Source organism: Elephantulus edwardii, unplaced genomic scaffold (assembly GCF_000299155.1).
Source record: "Elephantulus edwardii isolate Elephantulus edwardi_28Jun2011 unplaced genomic scaffold, EleEdw1.0 scaffold00075, whole genome shotgun sequence".
Lineage (NCBI taxonomy): Eukaryota > Metazoa > Chordata > Mammalia > Macroscelidea > Macroscelididae > Elephantulus > Elephantulus edwardii.
In genome coordinates, this window is record NW_006399825.1 from 4,046,613 (window position 1) to 4,067,846 (window position 21,234).

The 21,234-nt window shown below is 37.0% G+C and overlaps 1 protein-coding gene across 1 annotated transcript in view; it reads right to left on the bottom strand.

The window, feature by feature from the left end:
* The window catches only part of SATB2 (SATB homeobox 2), a 218,434-nt gene that overhangs the window by 190,780 nt on the left and 6,420 nt on the right, over positions 1-21,234 (bottom strand). The gene's annotated exons all lie outside the window — the stretch shown is intronic.

The following is a 21,234-nucleotide window of genomic DNA, read 5'->3' on the forward strand; positions in this document are numbered from 1 at the left end:
GCAAAATCCCACTGATTCTAGTCATTAAAAAGCAGAAAGCACCAATCAGAGGTGTCTGGACTGAGGGACCTCAGTTCATAACTGGTGCATGGGAGAGGTCAAGGTGACCTTAAGTGGCCTTGCACCCTTGATGGCCATAGTTTTATTATAACTATTAGTTAAAATTCATATTTCTAGATCAAATATGTTTTTTAAAATAAATCTATAACTGTATTTTAAAACTTTCAGTTATAAGATACCTACTAGGGTGACATGCATGATTTCAGAACCTAAAATGTTATATGAATATATACAAAAGAGTCAATATGAATTTAAAAGAAGTCTCATTTGAATGTGTTTTTTCTTTCAGAATCCTAGAAACTAGGTTATCAATTAACTTAGAAACTTCTCTTATGGTGAAAGTCTTCAATTTAACTTATATCAAAATGTGCATCTAAATGTGAAACTTTGTATTTTCTAATTGTCATTTTATATATTAATACCAGTATCTTCTCCTGTTTTCAAGGAAAAGAAGTAAACTATCCTAAAGAATAAAGCAAATTAGTCTAATTGAAAATCTGTTGAAATCTGTTGTCACTGAAATATTTCTCTGCTTTGTATCAAAGTGTGAAAAGCTAAAAAATGTTTAATTTGCCAGAGATTTCTTAAACTGTGGAGGGTTTTTTTTTTCATTATTTAAAAAAAAAAAAAAGCATACAGGCATGACAATCTAAACATAACCAAGGCAGAAGAAGATCAAAGTTTTACAAGTAATAAACATGGACTCTGACCTCCATAATTTATACAAATTAATAGGCTATGGGATAAGGAACCGCTCTGGGTCTTCTCTTTGCATGTCACATGAGAAACATCAAAAGTTATAAAGGCTGAATCAGAAGGCAGAGACGGGGAGATGGCAGTTTAGCTAGTCGTAGTAAAGGCACTTCACAATAAAAATACAACTGTGGTATAAAACAACAGACTAAGTCCAGCCTCTGACACACAGAACCCACAGGCCCAACTACACTACAGGTCCCTCCCTGTCACGCTGACCCTATGAAGCCTCCTGACTCACTCTGATCTAGAAAGCAGAGGGTGGGAGCAGACACTGAAAACTACCGGGTCACAGATGTAGATTTTTGTTCTAAAGATAATACAATGGTACAACTGGTTCCCATGTGCTAATTATTATCATTAAAGATAATAAGTATTGGGTGTAATTATTAAATATAATCATTATTAACAATAATAATACTCATTAAGAATTGTTATCATGAAAGACCATAGTAATTATTATTAAGACTGCACAACAGTTTAACAAGTCACACTATACCTAAGACAACTATTGACTAAATTCTTGAGAACAACAAACCTGTGTTATTGTCTACAGGAAACGCATGACCTATGGTATACATGTAATAAGGGGAAATGAGATGGGACCAGAACAGAGCTATATTTTTAAACAAAGGAGAAACTTAAATCTGTTCTGATGATGTTATATTTTTTTAAATTATCTTTATTTATTTTTTTAAATTTTCACCAGTGTATCAAATGCTTATGCATTTATACTCATCTGCTCCTAAATATATTTAAGGCTTGTAATGCTATGAGTAAGTCACAAGCGACTCTCGATGGCACATAACAAAAATAACAATGGTATAAAACATAACAAAATAATTTCCTTCAAATTATCTCTGGCATCATTCATTTATTTGACAATTACTCTCTGGACACCTACTGAGGGCCAGGCATCACCCCTGGCTTCAAAGATACAGACAAGAACAAGTCAGATAAGATTTCTCCTTTCAATTCAGTGGAAGACATTGTAAAACCTTTCTAAGCAAGTAGAATGGTGTTTTGCAAGGCCCACTCATGGAAGAACTTATTGCAAGGACTAACCCCCTTTAGATCTTTTAACTCTCACATACTGGTAGATGGTCTCAGTTTGAGAAAACAAGAAGATTTCTATGTTTAATGATGTAAGTATACGCATACATAAAGGCATGAATTCAGTGGTACCCTACACTTCTTCACGACTAATGCCTGTGTGTACCTATGTTTCAATGCTGAAAATCCATGTGCAATTCCTAATGTCAACATCTGAGTGTCATACATCTGGGAACCATAGATAAGATCTTCGAATGAATCTAGTTGCTCTATAAGCTATAACATATCCATTACTTAAGAGCCATAAATCTTTCTAATGTTCTATCAATTGAAAAAACCTATAATGCTCTTAGTTTTGTAAAAATAGTAAAGGTTCTGTGAATCAGATATAAGACTGTAACATTAAAGTACAGAAGCCTACAGCATGTGAAAGCTTGTGTTTTGAAATTGCCAACTACCAAAAATATTTTTTAAATATTCTAACTCAGTAATAGCCAATTGTTTTTTGATATGACATTAATAACACTATACAGTCAAAAAGTAACTACTTATCACTCACAGATTCATTTAAAAAAAAAAAGGCTTTGAGGTTACATATAAAACAAAAGAACATTAAGCAGGAATATTTCATACTAGCATTTAGCCTTTTAAATAGTCCATATAATGAGATGTTGAAGAATGCCACTTGCAAAATTTATCGTTTTACTAGAATCTTATCTAAATTATTTTTATAATGCAATGCAATTTCTGCAAAGGCTGAGGAAAGCAGAAAACATATATATTACTATTAGTGACAATGACAAGAAAATCAGTGAAACAGTAAATTTTAGGTTAAGTGTGAAGAAGAAAATAAAGAAGTAAGTTTTAGAAACCTTTCAACACATGAAATTCCTTGAAGAGGTAAACTATAAAAAGATGAGCAGAAGCATAGACCAAAAAAGGAAATTTGATCATTGGGTCCTCTCACTCTCCCCAGATAAGAATGTTTTTAAAAAGTTATAATGTATATGGAAAGAAAAGAAACATATTTTTTAAGTGAAATTAGAGAAAAAAAGAATTTCAAATACATTCCAACAAAAGAATTGTGGTAGAAACAGAAAATGCATTTATAACAAAGCTCAGATATAGTTAAGAAGAAAAATAGAAACCCTTATTCTCATGCTATATCTAGAGCTTATGGCATTATTTATATTATAGCACAGACCCATTTCCAGATGATCAAGTGCAGAACTTTGAACCTTTCAATTATAAGCCTTGCTAAGCCTTTTACAATTGTAGGAGGTAAGCAGATAGTAATCCAGAGGACAGGCACATGGCACCAGCCATTTGCTAAAAATTAAGTTGTTCTGGCAATTGGGATAAATGAGAAATTCTGTTGTCATAGAGGCAAAATAAACATGGAGCCCTCTCTGCACTAGAAAAATGTATTTTCCCCAACTATCATTACTTATGATGCTCAACCTGTCATTTTCATTATTACATTCCTTCTGAAGAAGTGTGTATATTTATGAAGAGTTAACCGTAAAACATTCATTGGCCACTCTTCACCACAACTGCCTTAAGAACTGAGACCCACACAGAGATGGCTCGATGTGGTGGTCACAGCACAGGCTCTTACAGCAGGCAGTCTTGGCACTGTCATTCCTTAACTGTTTCTGTGACAATTTCTTTGACCCCTCTGAGGCTCAGCTTCCTTCTCAACAACATGTAAATACAGCAACATCATAGAATTGTTGTGAAGATTAAAAAACATAATGCATTTATATTGTCAGACAAAAAGCCCTAAAATAATATTACTCGTTTGGGGGTTTTGTGAAAGTTCTACATTTTTTTTCAAAATCAGAATGACTTTCCATTTATAGACAAAAAAAAATCAATTCTTTCTCTCGGGGCCAATAATCAATATCCCTGGTAATTATTTATATTTTTTTCTGAACACAAATAAGATTAATAATCAATTACTAACCTAATAACTTAAGATGTAAATTATAATGGCTTAAAATCTTCAGCAGGCCCCATAGGAAAACAATGATAGTGTTAAAAGCACCATATTTGAATTTTCACAACTACCTGTACTATGACTCTATTACAAGCCATGTATGGCTACCTGGGATCTGAAATTGAGATGTACCTAAAATGTAAAATACACACAAGATTTCAGTGACATACTTAAAAAGAAAGAAGGGTAAGAATATCATGAATCCTTTACTGATTGCATGTAAATATAACATTTTTACATACAGACATACCTTGTTTCAGTGAATTTCACTTTATTATACTTTGCATTTTTTTACAAAATGAAGGTTTGTGGCCACCCCACATCAAGCAATAGCGGTGCCATTCTCCCCACAGCATGTGTTCACTTCACGTCCCTGTCACTTTTTGACAATTCTCTCGATATAAAGAACTTTCTCCTGAAAGTACACTGTTAACACAAGACTCGCATGTATGAAAGCTTTATCACGAGGGTTATCGCAAGGGTTGGTCTGGATCCAAGCCCGTGGTCTCGCTAAAGTATGCCCACACTGAGATTACCAGCTACAATCTCAAAATTCACTTCACCTGTCTCTAACTTTTAATGTGGCTACTAGAACATTTGCCATTCCATGTGAGGCTCTTATACTACTTCTGTTTGGTAGCTCTGCTCTGAACAATCTGCCAAATACCAACATATACAATGATTCTTCTGGCGCAGGATAAATTCATTGCAAACCGATAGGACAATTGTGTGATTGTCTTGAGCATTTCTTGGACTCCCTCTCGTTATCTTTCCTCAATGTGCCAGATCTTAGGAGTCTTTAGGGTTAAACTCCAAAATCCAACATAATAATACCTTCTTTGAGCCATCAAGTAAATTGGTGGCTGTTCGGTTTTTTTCCCTCCCTCCCCCCCAACTCTAATAATCCAGTCTCTTTAATAAAGAAATACTTGTTTTCCTATCCTCTCATTTCAAAGAGTTACCATCTTTGGGAAATGCCACAACACTGGTTCAGAGACTGAACAAGTCTTCTTTAAAATTCTGGATGTTTAACCTCAGCAGCGCAAGATGAAAGATGATCCAGCAGCGGGGAGTCTTGCCCACAGCATCCAACTGCCTTTAGCTACTACACTCGGGATGCAAAATAAACCTTTCATTTGCACAGTGCCTCCTAGCCCTCAATGCGAGTACTGCGACGTGTTGTCAGGTGTCCTCTGGGTGATTAAATTTCACGGGAAGCCTTTATGACCAAGCTGAGCAGCCTGATGGTTTTCTAGACTGGAACTTTGGAGCAGACCTTCATGTCCTTCGACCACAGATTTCCTGCGTGAGCTCCAACCATCAACCCCTCAGTTAATAGCCGACTTTACCTATATTTTCTACCCACATGAGAAAGTTATTTTTGTTCACATTAGGAATTTGTGGGAGAATAAGTAGAATGCCCTCAACTCACCCAATTTCATGTCCCCTCAAAAAACAAAACAAAAACCAACATCTAGGTAAGAGTAAAGCAATTAAAGTTATCTAATTACAAGCATGTTACTTTCTTGGAGGTTAAAATGAGCACATCCACTGAAAACATAAGGGTCTGATTTTTTTTTTTTGTAAAGCACCCTTCACTACTTGACATGTCCAGTGGGTGAACTGGGTGCTCCATCAAAGTGGATTTACCTTGCGACTGTCCACCTGTGTCAGGCACTGTGCTAGGTATGCAGGAACCAAAGAAGGTTCTTGCCTTCCAGCCAGTCACATACCTTAAAAGAAAGAAAAGGACCACTAAGTGAGTCGTCCTCTCCTGTAAATGAGCATGGTCCACCCTTCCTGTTGGAACTGCCCTCTGAATAGCAAGAATCTAGTCAGAGATAAGAGTCTTCCCTTCTCCTCCCCTCTTTCAGAAAGCATATCTATCTATCACCTGAAATGTTTCCAAGTGAACTGAACATAAAAAGAGCCACTGAAACAATTCTACTCCATAAACTGAGTGAATAAACAACGTCTTTCTGGGAACTCAGGACTTGGAGAAACTAGTGAGGGTGAGAGTGATCTTAAGGCAAATTTACTAGAAAAAGAAATTTAACCATTCTTTCTCTTTTTCTCACTCACATACACACATACATATAGATAGAGACACACTGAATTACAGACAAAAATAAAAACAGTTTGCCATTATTAACCTCTAGACTTGTCCTTCTATCCTAAAACAACAAGAGCAAATTCAAATGTCAACAATCATATCCATAACCAGAAAACTTCAAACCAAACTAAACCTCTCCTTTCTCTGCCTGTATTACCTACCTCCCCCTCTCCCAGGTACCCAACTTCCTGAGCTACCAAAGCCACAGGCTCCACATTTCACCCTTCTAATCCTTCTGCCTCAAGCTAATCTGGACATGTCAAAGACATTAATAGAGAAAAGGATGTTACACTTTGCTATAAATCCACTGCCATCAAATTGATTCCATCTCGTAGCAACCCTCCATCGTGTTTCTGAAGCAGTCAGCCTTTACAGGAGAAGACTGCCCCTTGTTCCCCCACTGAGTGGCTGGTGGTTCTCGACTGCCACTATGCACTGTGCTACCACATCTCCTTTAATGGATGGTGTCTTGTCATTATGCGCCCCTGAATCAACTAGGACTCACAACAACCCTATGGACAACAGCTCAGAACCTGGCCCTCTCCTGCACCAGCCTCACAATCTCTGCAGTGCCTGGGCCCATTGTTCTAGTCACTGTGTCAGCTCTTGTTGAGGACCCTTCTCTCTTTCTCTTACCCTCCACCTTCCCCTGTAGGATTTCTTTCCCTCATGGACTGTCAAAAGAACAAACAAATCTGTCTAGGAGGAGAGGACATGTGGCCAGGGTTTCCCTTAGAGGCAGCAATGATGGCATGTCTCCTCACACACTCGGGCATGTTGGCAGGAGAAGCCAGTCCTTGGTATATTAGCTACTATGTCTCCTTATATATTTTCATAATAAAAGCAATGTATATTATCCTAAATAAATCCTTGCAAATGGAATTAATTTCCAGTAGGATAACAAAATGAAGCAGAAATAAATATTCATTCATGTCCAAGAAAAGGGAAAAAGCAAAGAACTGAGTGCAAAGCCACCAATCAGAGGTGGGCCGTGACAGGCCCAGAAGTCCTCAGATTTCCAGGTTTCCACAGACTTTTCTCAGGCTGTGGTTGTGAGTCAAAGACGGTCTACAAGATCCAGTCAGGCAGCTTGGTTGTTTGTAACAAGTCTGACTGTAGAGGAAGCAGGGACAACAGCAAGTTTGGGTCACTCATAGGTGCAGGATTTATCAGTTTTACAATCAGGATGAGGCAAAATTTGCCACAAGATTATTCTACAGGGTGAACTGAGTTATGCATTCAGAAACTTGATTTCATGCTTATCTATGACTTCATTGTTTGTTTGTTTGTTTGGTAACTCAGGATTAGGCCACCATCTAAAGTTTCATGATCAGACTTCTGGTGTCTCTCCCCCTATCCCCTGGAGGAGAAAGGACTATCAAGAAACACTTATTCTTAGAATTCTCTTTTGTTAAACCAGTTACTAACTACTATGCAGCCCAGGAGGCAGATCTTAACTTAAGGAGATAAGAGCAGAAAAAGGGTAGGTTTGAGAACATGAGGGTGAACTCAGGTCATGCCTCACTTATCACTTAAAAGACTCCAATGTGGCCTAGAGTGGTAGAGACACAGATTCTCGGTCCAAGTGGCCCTTAGCTGAGAGAAAGCAATTTTTTTTTTTTTTGAGAAAGCAGTTTTAACCTGAGTGAGACCTGAAAGCTTTCAACACTTTTTGGTTACAAAAATTTTAATTTAGTAGCAGGATTAAGCTGGCCAGACAGTCCCCAAACAAGACTTCATGGGCACACAGGAGCACACTATCACATCTTACCTAAGCAAAGAAGTCTGAGCAATGCCTTGGAAACTTGGTCATCACAGGCCTGACCTAAGGAACAGACTGGGTTCCCTGATGTCAGAAATGCACGAGCCTCTGTTTACGGCAAATGTGAGGCTGTCTTCTTCCTTCTCCAATAAGAACTGGGCTGAGATGAGTGGTCTTCTCTCCTCTACCCCAAATCTGAGCCTGACCTACTGCAGGGCTCAAATAAATGTCAGTTCAGTTTAACAAAATGCTAACTCCAGCCAGACATTAATAACGAGCACTAATAGGGGGTGTTGATACTGGCTTTTGCTGGTAATTCCCCAGCTGTCGAACTTGTCCACATCACCTAGGCCCTACTGCTTTGGATTCAGCATTGGCATATGGGGAAAGCTTTCTAAGAAACATCTGCACAAGTAGATTCAGGGGCTTACCCCATCTTCTCTGGGGGAAGCTCGCCAGACCACAAGGCTGCACACGGCTACTGCTGACAGAGATGGTTTATCGTCATGAAGGCACTGTACCCGGGTCAGGACATAGGGGAGGGGGTGCCTGGCTGAGAGTGGGGAGCAGCACAGCATGGCCTGCGACCACATATCCAGGTCGTAGCTACCCTAGCTGATTCTACTGCTTCAGCATGTTTTTTACTTCCACCAAAAATCAACTGCCTGAAGTCAATCCCAACACAGAGTGGCCCTATTTGTTGCTGCTGCTGTTGTTTGCCATCCAGTTAGAACCAGCTCTATGAGTTGATGCTTCATTAAGTTTGCAGAGGCTGTAAATCACACAAGAGAAAACCGCCCATCTTTCTTCTAAGTAGCAGGTGGGGGGAGGGGGGTTTCAACCTTGTGCCTTTGGGCTGGCAGCACAGCTCCTTACCACAAGGCTACCAGAGATCCCTACTGGTCTATGCTGTTGCTTGTTACGTGCTGTCAGATCACACACAAGAGGAGACTACCCATCCTTCTCTCTCGAAGCAGCTGGTGGATTTGGACAGAATGTCTTTGGGCTTACAGTGAAACTCTTTACTACTTGGCCATAAGAGCTCCCTAGTGGCCCTAGAGAGAGATTAAAACTGCCCAAAACTGTGACCTTCTCAGAAGTACCTGCCTCATCTTTCTTCCGCAGAGAAGCTGGTGGATTTGAACTTCTGACCTTTTGGTTATCAGATGAGCATTTAACTACTATTAACTAATGAGACAAGAGGATTCCCTTTAGTGGCTACAGGGAGACAAAATGTTTATCAGTCCTGGAATTAAGTGAGAGAGAAGTATAGATTATGAAAGTTTAGGTATTCAGAAAAGTGAAAACTTACACTATCCTGTTTAAGTATCACTAATGTCAGTTTGCTTGGCTCCACAATCAACACTCTTGGTACAAGCAGCCAGGGATTGCATTGAAAAAGTCTGCTGTCAGAGACCTTCCCAAAGTACTGGAGAGCAACAATGTCAGTCTGGAGACTAAGGTGCACCTGATATGGGCCATAGTCTTTGCAATTATTTGCTATGCTTCAGAAAGCTGGACGATGACTAGGGATGACAAAAGGAGAATTGATGCCTTTGAGCTGTGGTGCTGGAGAAGAGTATTGAAAATACCATGGACTGCTAGGAGAACGAACAAGTTCATCCTAGAGGGTGAAGCCAGGCTGCTCCTTGGAGGCAAGGATTCTGAAGCTTTAGTTGACATACTTTGGACATGCTGCAAAGAGGGACCAGTCCTTGGAGAGGAATGTCATGCTTGGAAGGGTGGAGGGACAGCGCAGGAGGGGAAGACCCAGGATGAGATGGATTCAGTGACTGAGGAAATAAGGAGAAGGTGTGTCAGAGACAGTAAGATTGGCAAAGGATAGAGCAGGGTTTAGGGCTGTTGTACATAGGGTCACTGTGAGTCTCAGGCGACTGAAGGGCACATAACTGGAATTAAGACATAACAACAATGTCTAGTGGAATGAAGCTGTGCTGCAATAGGTTCAAGGATACCAGCTGCTCCATGGGAAAAGGATGAGCATTCTCGTCCCAAGCAATTAACTGTCTGATTAATTGTCTCTGAAAAACGGCTGGAGGGTCAGCTTTAGTACTCAACACCAACCACCAACGTACACAATGTAAAAATGAGGAGTTTGATGACATAATGTGTTGCACGTTGGACTATTAACTAAAAGGTTGGTGGTTTGAATCCACCAGGCACTCCTTAAGGGAAACATGGACAATCTCCTCCATTAAAGATTTACAGACTCAGAAACCTAATTTGGGGCAGGGGTAAGTTGCTATGAGTCAGAAATGACTTGACTGTGGAATGTTTGGCTTTGATATTCAAAACGAATTGTTCAGGTTCTTCAAAGTGAGGGGAAGAAATGCATACATACAGTAATTTATCTTGATGCTCAGTGGCAGTACAGAAATCATTCAACTATAATTTATTAATACCACAATTTGTGCCCTTAAGTCAAATTACATTCTATAGATTGGCTGGGAGGGAAAATTCTTTTTTAGACAACACCTCAGTGGAGATGTATGCATGCTCCTTTCTACCCATGTTCATTATCCTCTCTGGAAAAGCTATTTGCAACTCAGAATCCCACAGCCAAAAAAAAAGAGTCAATAAAAGATGGTCTTCATATTAACAGGTACTACATCACCTCAGGTTTAGGGCATTGCCTAAATGTTATCTTATCTAATTCAAACAATACTTTTTTGTTAAGGTTTGATTAATTTCTCCAGTGTAGTTTTAAGGAGAGGTTAAAGGTACTGGGATTCTCTAGTAAGGAATTAATAAAGGACTCAAACCCTCAGTTCTCAATAAGACAAGACTACCCAGAGTTCTAGGGGGATATTTCAGAACACCAAGCTTGTTTTCTTTGGGGAGTTAACTCACCAAAATTATTAAAAATTGAGATCAAACACCAGTGCAAACCCCCAAAGGAAATCATACGAGAGTGGAGAGATTCTTATCAAATAAAAAACTGAAAAAGATGTGAAGTTTTCAAAGGAAAAAGGAAATAAATAAAAGGCTTTTTTCCCTTCATAGTAAGAATAATTATACTGCCTACAATTTAGGGTTCAAATAGCAAGATATTCATAGATGTGCAGAAATCAGCTTAAAGTGAATACAGATTTCACAAAGCTGAACAGAAGCAAATTACCATCATCCCTTCTCAACTTCCGAAGCACTTTTCTCCTGTACCCAGTGAGACATAATAGTGGCCAAGCCCTTGAAGGGTAACATCAGGAGGATAAAGAGAGAGAGACAGGAGGAGCCAGTGCAAGGAAGTAAAAATCACAGTGCACACTTCCCTCGGGGGACGCTGAGCTCTGTGGTTTGCAATTGTAGGATATCATTACTGTGACTGAGATCAGGTTAATAAAACCCAGCCTACAGACTGGGGAATCCAGGGTCTCTACTGAGGGCATACTCCCCAGGCAAGACAGTTTAAGTATATATGCACCTGTGTAATTTACAACAATCTTTTAAACAAGGAACACAGAACACAGAAAATTCATATAACATTCTTATTTTCACTTTATGGTGCTAAGATACCCTCTTTAATATAATGCCATTTCTCTCCATAAGAAAATTCCAAATTGATATTTTAAGAAACTAAAGTGATCTTTTCATTCATAAAATATAAGTCTAGTGAAAAATCATGTTTCTACCTTTAATATGTTTATTCAAAAGATTTCACCCAGTCAAGGGAGAAGGGTCACCAAATCCCAAACTGATTTGTTACCTGAGCAAAACCAGTAAAAATGCTTCAGAACTACTAAATGAAATGCCATCATCTACTTTCTTTAAAGTCACTGGGAAATTGATTTAAATTTCGGGTAACTTTAAGTGTGAACCTCTCAATCTAAAAAAAAAATATATATACATTTTTCTTTCCCTGGTTTAATAATTCTTTAACACTTTAAACTCTTTATCTGGAAAACAATATTGGTGCCACAAGAAGAAACATACTAACATTTTTGTCCAAAAAGAACCCAATTTCAAAAGCTTTCTCATCCAAAGCCTCAACACAAAATAACGGCAAGACAAGCCATGCCCCCTTTTTAAAATCCTGTTGGTAAAGAAGGAATGGGTTTCTTTGGGGGCTTGGCCAATACACGGGGGAGCACTCCATTGTGGCCACTGCCTGCCATGGTATCTCAGCACCGTCACCGCCTACGTCTAAACAAAGAAACTACATGTAATAGTTCCTTTGAACATAAGTTCATTTCTTTACTTTGTTAACAGAAGTAGGATCAACAAGCAGATACGTTTTCAAAGAGCAAACCTCTGTTTATTATATATATGAAAGATTGGCTGTGAGGAAGACAATCCGTGGAGTCATTCTATTGAGGAAAGAAGAGAGCTGCATCTCAGATGCTTTCCTTGGTTAAAAGAACTCACTTTCAAGCTATACATCAATCTTCAATATAATTATGTTTGACAGAATATAAGCTCTTGGCAGTTAACTTGTTTACAATAAATGCTTAGTTTGGGTACATGGGCTGTATTTCGGTCTTATAAATATCAAACACAAACCTACAACAGTCCCATTATAGGACTGAGAATTATTTTGCTATAAAATCTTTTTATTGGGGGGCCGGGGGAATTACTTTGCAGCTTGTTTTCCACTAACCACTTGGAACAGTGTGAAAAGAGGTGCATTTATACTCTGACCCTATGTTAATTGGAATTTGGGCCAGTACCATAGGAGTGAACATGGTATCAACCAACCTTGGACTTACTTGCACACCTACTCCCAAGACACTTTGTTGGGGGAGGCGGGGGAACCCAAAACACCCAAATGCAACAAAATGGCTCTTACTAAAATCACAACATTTTCCGACAGTTCTTTTTTGCCTCAAAGTCTCTTGGGAACTAATGATCTTTTGTGACAGCATTGGCAGACTTTCAATGGTAAGCCCCAGTTTGGGGAATTTAGCTGTAAAATGTTAGCTGTAAAAATGTGCTCTAGGCCCTAACTTGCCATACAAATAAGCCTATGAATAGACTTAGTTTTGCCAAATATTATCCATCTTCATCTCAGAAGGGAAAACCCAGGATTGCCTTCTTTCTCTTTTATATAATGGTTTTACCTAGATAAACTCTCTCAATAAGAGAAGGATTTTGGTCTCCCGATGCCACATCTGCCAAAGGCAGGCCCTCACGGCCTGAAAGCTCAGCAAAACCTCAAGAGAATAAGCCTTTCACCCCACTGCACCGTCACGCCATGTCTGAACATCCACCACCATCAGAGCACTAGAGGACAAGTTATCATTGTAGTGATTCTGCGAGTATTTTTCATTTCCCACCTGCTAGTATAGTTAAGTTTGTGTAATGCTGCAATTTTTAACACAGTCCTAATGTACAGACCAAGATTACTCTTAAGAAATCATTCAAGAACCCTAGTCTATTTTCTAAAATGATTCAGACCAGAATATTTGGTCCTTTTTTTTTTTAATTTAATAGCAAGATTCCAACTCCTTCCATTCTGACTGCCGTTCTGTGCACACATGGTATGAAATAAAGAAATGTTTATGTCTCTCATCTTCGAATAAAGATGACAGGGGACTGGTTTATAATCTTCAGAGGTCATCAAATGTATGTTTTTATCAGAAAAAGCTAGCACCCTCATTTCGTATAGACAGTGAGGGGGAGGAAGGTATCTTCATTCCATTATTGACCTCAGGTCTGTTTTCGTAATTTCAAAGGCACTACTACTAGTGTACCATGCAAACTAATGGAAAATTATTATACCCACCTAAAATAATTATTCCTTTTTTAAAAAAGTTAAGGAAATTCATTTAGAAGGTTGACTATTTAACTTGTAATTACTCAAAGGATGGGAGACATGAAGAAGGTGATTATATTTATAACAAAAATAAAACCTACTTTTTTTACTATGCAAGAAAAATTTCCTCCAAGGCAAAAAGACAATATGCCAAGTTTCACCCAGAATTAGTGTTTAGGTTTAAATCATAAAGTCTGGGCAAAACAGAAGCACTAATAGACCCTTAAAGCTTGTGGCATTAGTAACCACTGTTGGGTTATGTAAATGTTAAGACTGAAAAACTTCTCCTGAAAGTATTTTAATGAAGGTGCTATTAACTAGAGAGTCTCTGGACTGGATGAGAAAGGGGAAGTCTTTCTGTACTGTTTGATCTCAAATTCCACACCGAGTGGTGAAGATACAATGTTTGGAACAGTCTGAGATTATAGGACCTCCAGGACAAAGGACCTGTTACCTCCTTTGCTTATTCCTTGTATTTTTATACCTTTGAAATGGTTTTTAATCACTGGACCAATCCACAGAAACTCTCAGAGATAAACTAAAGGAAGATTCTGTCTGTCACCTGAATCCAGCCTTGGGCTCCAGCCTTGTTCTGGAAGTCAACAACCTTCACAGTGTTGGTGTTCTCACGGTGAACAGACTGCTTGAGCCTGGTCCACTGTCATCACCCTATTGTTCAGTAGCTCACAGTTTCTGTGACTAGAGGTTTAAATAACGCAGCCTAGAGTGAAGGAGAACCTGCCACTAGTTTTGGCTGCTGCCTGGAGGTTGCCTCTGAGTTGCTGAAAAGATTACCTCTGGGGAATGTGGGCTGGAGGGCCAGCAACGTTGAGGATTCCTGACTTAATGGTTCACATTATTGCCAACTGAGGCTAGTGCCTGTGTCTCAGGTGTGTCGCCTGAGTACATGTTGGATAACGTGTATACATGGAGGCTCAGCCTCACCCACAAACTCATGTGTTTCTGAAAAGACGTATGGGTACTCAGGCTGCTGCAGCTCCAATTCTCCCATCCTCTTTCCCTGGTGAAGATTTTCCAGAGAGGAAGACAAACAGGGCCAGGACCACACCTCAAGTTTGCTTGGCAGGGCTTTGAAACAAGAGGAAAAAATCAGGGTGTTATTTTTTTACCTCCATCTAGACTAGTTAAAGAAAATGCCGGAAGGACCAAACCTCGAGTAGACTATCAGAAAATGTGGGTCTCTCTCCTTCAAATGCCTTATGAAGATAAAAGCACTGAACACGTTAAATGTTTCATTGGTCAACCATTCCCCAGAGGACCTCCCTGAACTCCGCAGGGAAGAGCCGAAGCCAAATGGTACCTCCTCCAGGCGGATTTTTGGCTAATAAACAGGACAAAGTGAGTGGAAAACACGTCAGTTTGTCTGCGCCTCCTCTGAGACTAAAAATTTGTACATTGTGTGACAGGTCCACCTCATTTTTCTTAATGATGTTTTTATTATTCTTTCACTCAATTAAAGCAGAAATGGATATTGCATCTTCTGACTGTATAATTGTTATTGTAATCTGTTTTCGATCACTGCTTGGGAAATGGGTCCAAAACAACATAAACTCACTGCTGCCTCGGAAGGCAAGTCATTTTCTTTTACTACGACACTTCGACATTTATCATGCTGCTCTCTTAGCATCTTTGGATCACGACAAAAGAAAGTTCTTGTTCTGGTAGGGAAAAAAAAATTCAAAAACATAGCTATTCTAAGGGGTTTGTAATAGGAATACATTTTCCTAATAAAGTTATCTTTCCTTATATTTATAAGTAGGAAAAATGCAATTAAAATAAGCAATGTGAGGGGTGTAATCAGGAAATTTGAAAATATGGTTCCTTTTATTGTATCTTTTTGGTCATTTCCCAGGGCCCGTGGGCATATTTACAGAAATATGTTCTCTTTGAGGAAAAAAAAAATGTATTAAAAAGAAAATTAATATTGAGCTGTAAAAGAGCTGATGTACACACTTGGTTTCTAATAAAATATAAAAACAAGTAAAAATATCCTAAAAGTAATAAAATGATATCTGAGGTTAATATGATGAAATTCAACTAGTTTCTATTAAAAAAGACCTGGTAGTCACTTCTGTCAGGTCTTACAGCTTTGGAAAACATTTGTTCTCACCATAATCTCTATGAATTTTTTTTCCTTATCTGTGAAAACGTTCAATGAAACAAAGAAAGACCTCAAGAGGCTGTGCACATTTCAGACACACATCACTCAAGCATCAATACGGACTCAACAGTTACCCTCATGTCAAATGCATCCTTTTCAAAAATAGCTGCTGCTGGTGGTATATGTTCCTCTTCTCCCCTAACCTTTTGATCTTTATTGTTATATTATCCTACCATATAGAACCTATCCCAAAGATACAGAAAAAATGGTTAAAGATAGAAGTGAATTTGCCTCATAGATGAGCAAAATGGTATTAATATAAGGAGTAACTAACATAAGATTTTTTCACAGAGTTTTATCACCCTAGTATGCTACAGCCACACATAAAGATCATTTTTTTCTACAATGAAAGTGTGACACAGTTTGCTGATAACATTACTGCAAAGATTCAAATTCTTGACATTTCTATTAATGCTATTTTCTGCATTTTAAGTTCTTTTTTGTCAAACGAGGCGTTGCCATGGTCCAAAGTTGACTCCAAGGCAACTAACAACAATTAACTATAACATCCTCTAGTTAGTTGGGTGTTTTCGTTTTTTCCTTTCTTTTTTAATTTTAAAGTTAAGGACAAGAATTTAAAAGGGGAAAATACATATAATAAACCTAATTGTTACAGCTACATATCTAAAGCATTTATATCATGTCATTTTAACCTATTCTTTAATCTGGAATAGGTAAAACTTTATAAATAAGAAGCAAATGACACAATTTTAGTAGACAATTTCTGACATAACTACTCACTTAATAACGTTCAATTAATTGCTATTAAACAATAAAAAATCTTGTTTATTGAACACAGAAAATTATATAAAAGTTCTATGATAATTTTGGAAACTCCAATACTAAACATGTTACATAAACACTCTTATCAAAAAGTTGCTTGGCGCTTGGTTCTATGTCTAAGAAGAAAATAAATGGTGGATCATTGGCAATAAAGGAGGCAATGTGGCGTCATAAGATCGCAAAGAGCATACTCAAGAAGCGACATCACTAGTTTGTGGGTTGTTTGTTTTAGGGAAGGGGGTGGGTTGTTTGCTTTTTATTCTGCAAATTCTCAACTGACTTTAATTCAAACCTCAATTCTACCTTGGGCATCGCCTTCAAGATCGAAATTACTATCACAATACTCTTACTTATCAGGATGATGAATCCTGTATATATACACTTCATCATTTTCAAAACTTTGCATTTTAAAAGAAAAGAAATCCACAGTGCTCCTCACTGGCACCTTAAATTAATGCTGGAGGAAAGCGGTGGTTGGAAATGTGAAGGGACCCGTACCATCAGAGTCAATCAAGGGAAATCAATCTTTTTTAAAAACTGCTCTAAAGAATAGAAACTAAAAGGCAAACTCACTTCATTTTTGAGCTAAGCTCAAAGGTCTCCTACTTGAAATAATTTTGAGTTCTTTCTCATCTTTTCCCCTCTTAAATAATGAGTTAAAATGTATGATGAGTTCGATCCAACATTTCACTGCTGTTCTTACTCTTGGGAAGTTGCGGGGGGGAGGGAAACTTGATGCCAAAGCTTCTGAAAAGAGAGTTTGGGCTGCTAATTTTTCCTTCACAAAATCTAAATTCTCCTTATGCATCTCACACAACTCATGAAATAATATGAAACAGTATTATATCACTGCAAATTGAGACATTTTTATCAAAATAAAGAGTGATGATGCCAGCATTTCATTTGTCATTTCCCACTTGTCACTTTTCACTGACAAACTGTTACACATACAACTTTTGTTAAATGCTCCATCTTTAACTATGTTCCAAAATGCCATTGTATCTCAGTATTCATGTAAGGAACATAGTAAAATCTATGTAAGGATGACAGTAAGAACTAATGTAAGCACATGCTAACATACTGGTTTAAAAAAAAAAACAACTGACTTATTAGATAAAAGACTACAAAATATTTTTGGTCATGTTACATATGTAAACTGAAATTTGACTTCCAGAAGTGAAACAAATTATGTACTTATTTTCTGCACCTCGTGTAGGTCATTATTTGTGTGGTTTTGATGCTAAAAATCTCTAAAAGAATGAGCATGACCAAAGAAAATAAAACATTTAGGATTTCAGCCCACCTTGCCAACTCAGCATTTCTCCTTTATATTTTCATATTGCCTCTAAAATGAATTATTAAAAATATAAAGAAAGGTTTTTATTGATTAAAGCAGAAGCATCAAACTTACTACCTTGCCAGAAATATCATGTAATTATCATAGTATTGCCTAAAATAAAACTAACATTCATATTCTTAAAAATAGCTCAAGTTCAGATTCTTAAATATCTAATAAAATATAATTAGCCTCCTTTTCTCTATACTGTTAGATGGACCAGAATAAATATAAAAATTAACCCAAGATGTCTATATTCTATACAGACTGATTCTGCTGGTCACAATCCCTTGGGAAAGGATGCTACTATTCCTTTTCTGAAGAGGTTAAAAAACAGCTGCCTTAAAAGAGGACTATGAAGTTCCAGCACACATACATACACACACTGCACTGCAGATGATCTTGAATGGTCAGTGGGGTTTTGCTGATGGAACGTAAGGCTTCCAAATTTACTCGAAACATCAAATTATGCTCAGGACATTGAGGGGCGGATACCCTATGTTCTGTTTAATGTGTATGTTTCATTGCATATATTTTTTTTACCAAGTATGTCTTTATTTTAATAACAGGCCAAGTACGAAAAACACTTTAGAAAAGGGCTATTTTTCTACTTCAGCAAAACTACAGAGGGCATCCTACATTGCTGGATGACCCCAAAGCCCAAGTTCACTCTATTTAAAAGATCTGAAATTATTATTTTAATTTTTTTTTTAAAAAAAGCAGGCTACTCTTCGCTTTTTTCCCCAAATAATAATATGAGTCCTACCAACAAGCACTGTGGTGCTTATCTGCGACTAGAACCATATGATTTCGCTGTCTTGTCTCATGCTGGCAATCTATTTCTAAGTTTCTAAGTATTTTGTTCACTTCACTACATCAATATTCACTCTTCCATATCTGTACCTCTTTGAAAAACTAGAATGTCTCTCTACTACTGCTAATACGGTGTCTACACCTGACCTAAACCACATTTCTTTTAATTTAAAAGTAAATATTCCACATGTAGACAATTAAACTAACTGTTGTCGTAGACAATGTTCAGCTCTAAATGAGACCCTGTCTAAAAATCTTGATCACATTTGCTTCTCTATTTGAATACATCAGTATGTATTGCATAATGATTTTTCCCCCATGCCACAAGACAGTTAATGCTCGTGAAAAGGCTGCCTAGTAGCAAGAATTGAGCTACTACAGGGAAACTAGCTTTAAGAGAACTTCCACAGACAGTTCAGTAAAATCAATGTGGTATTTTAAAAACATCTGAGACATTACTTCTGAGAAATCAGCACAAAGGCATTTCTAAAAGATATTCCCAATGTTTAAACATTTCCCTGTAAGATCTAGAACATTTAACACCAAAACTAATTTCTAAAAATTCATAGGAAAAATAAAAAATATCAAAAAGATTTCTGATGTTTAATGCCTGCTATCAGCAAATACACCATCTGGTATATTTGAGCGCTGTTCATTCAGTTTAAATAAAGCTGTCTGAAAGTTCTTCTGTAAGCCAAACATTTAAAAAATGAAAATGCTTGTGTTAACAATGAATGAAGCACAATAATTTCTTGCTAGTAAGGCACAACTGGCCAGCAACTTTCAGCAGTCCAGGGGGAAACCAGAAAGCCTTGCTTCTCCTGGAAGCATGACTGGCATCACTTTCATTTTATGCTGTAGGTTGCTTCACTTAGGCATTAAACACAGCAGAACATCTTAGGTACTCATGCTAATGGAAGTAGAAAAGATCATCTGAATCTTATTTTTGCCATCCTTAATAATCTCTTATTTTTCAAACTCTTCAGATAGATCTGTAAGTTTTAATCAACGATTTCACAAATATTAATTTCTCCACCATTAATCATCCTTTTTCAAAATCCTTATGGAGTGAATTACTAGCTGAGAGGGGACGCCAATTCAAGTAAGTGAATGTTACCCAGCAGGGATATAAAGCTGTCAACACCACTGTGCTCTTGCTTGCTCTGAACTCTCTCTCAGCCTTCATATGTTTTTTAAAGAGATATTAATCTATTTTTTCCCCCTTGAGGACTTCCTATAAAAGCTGACTGTCATTCACATCTGAGCACTTTTCGTTTATTAGATACGTGCTCTAAAACATACAACTTATAGGGCCAAAACATCCTAGAAAGTGTTAGAAAGACAAAGCAAAACTGATCTCTTTTCTAAAGGAGTCTTCTCAAACTAAAACACACTGTAAACAACCCACTAACTTTTAAATGTCTTATTAAAACAACCTTGAGATCATGATAGTATATGTACTATCGACTAGTTAAGTCTAGACACTAAGATAATGCTCTTTCTTGATAAACACTTAGTTCTCATCAAAATGATGTGGTCCCTCTCCCGAAACACACAAAATAACAGCAACAGAATTACTGTTGTAACCAATACATTCAAAAACATTTATTCACCTCATTGCTTATCAAAATCAGGAAAATAAACTGCCATTTTATTGGAGCAACAAATTTACTTAATAATTTCCCAATTCTTAGAGGAATCACTTTTAAGAAAAAAGACTATTAAATATTAACAAATACATAGTTTTAAAACTTTGAGCTGTATATTTTAAATGTTTTAGTACAGTCATCTTTGCAACACTGAAAAGAGTGTAATATACCTGAAAATGGCAATAAATGACAGAGAGATACAAATGTATTTGTTAATACCTATATTTGCTATATTGATTATATTACTTCAAAATGAAAATTTAAATAAAAGGATCTAGGGTATCAGAAATAAAATCCATACCTACATCCTTAAAAAAAAAAGTATTTAAATGATAAAGTACTTTTAGCTAGAAATATATTCAGAGTCCTTGTTTCAAAATTTAGAAAGCATATTTTTAAAAGATTCTGTTTTGCTCTTTATAAAATATGATTAAAAGTTACAATAAAATTAAAATATTAAATTCTTTCTTACTGTACATTTGGAAACTAAATAAACTTAATCCCCTAAAGCTATCATTCAAAAAGTAGTTGCGTACTATCAAAATTTTATATTCTCTATTGCTGTATTTTGAAGTTTTATAAATAAATCTCTAAACAATCTATTGTACAGTTTAGCATATAATCTATCTTTCAAAAATATTTTGAAGTCATTACATATAAATTACTTCATTGAGTTTACTATTAAATATTTTAATGATACATATTAATGGTACAAAATAACATAACCTTTATTTTCAATTAGAGTAGCAGCTAATAAAAACTTGAATAATGCTACACTGAGTTAAAGCTCAGAGAAAGTGGCTATGGAAACTTATTAAAACAAATGATTCCCTCCTAAGATGTACTGAATTTGCATCAAAATTTTAAGTTTACATCAAGATTACAAGAAGTGCTTAAATATGAATGGTAGCCCCATAATATTGGAAAATCAAGTACAAACTTACACTAAAAGAGATCCCTG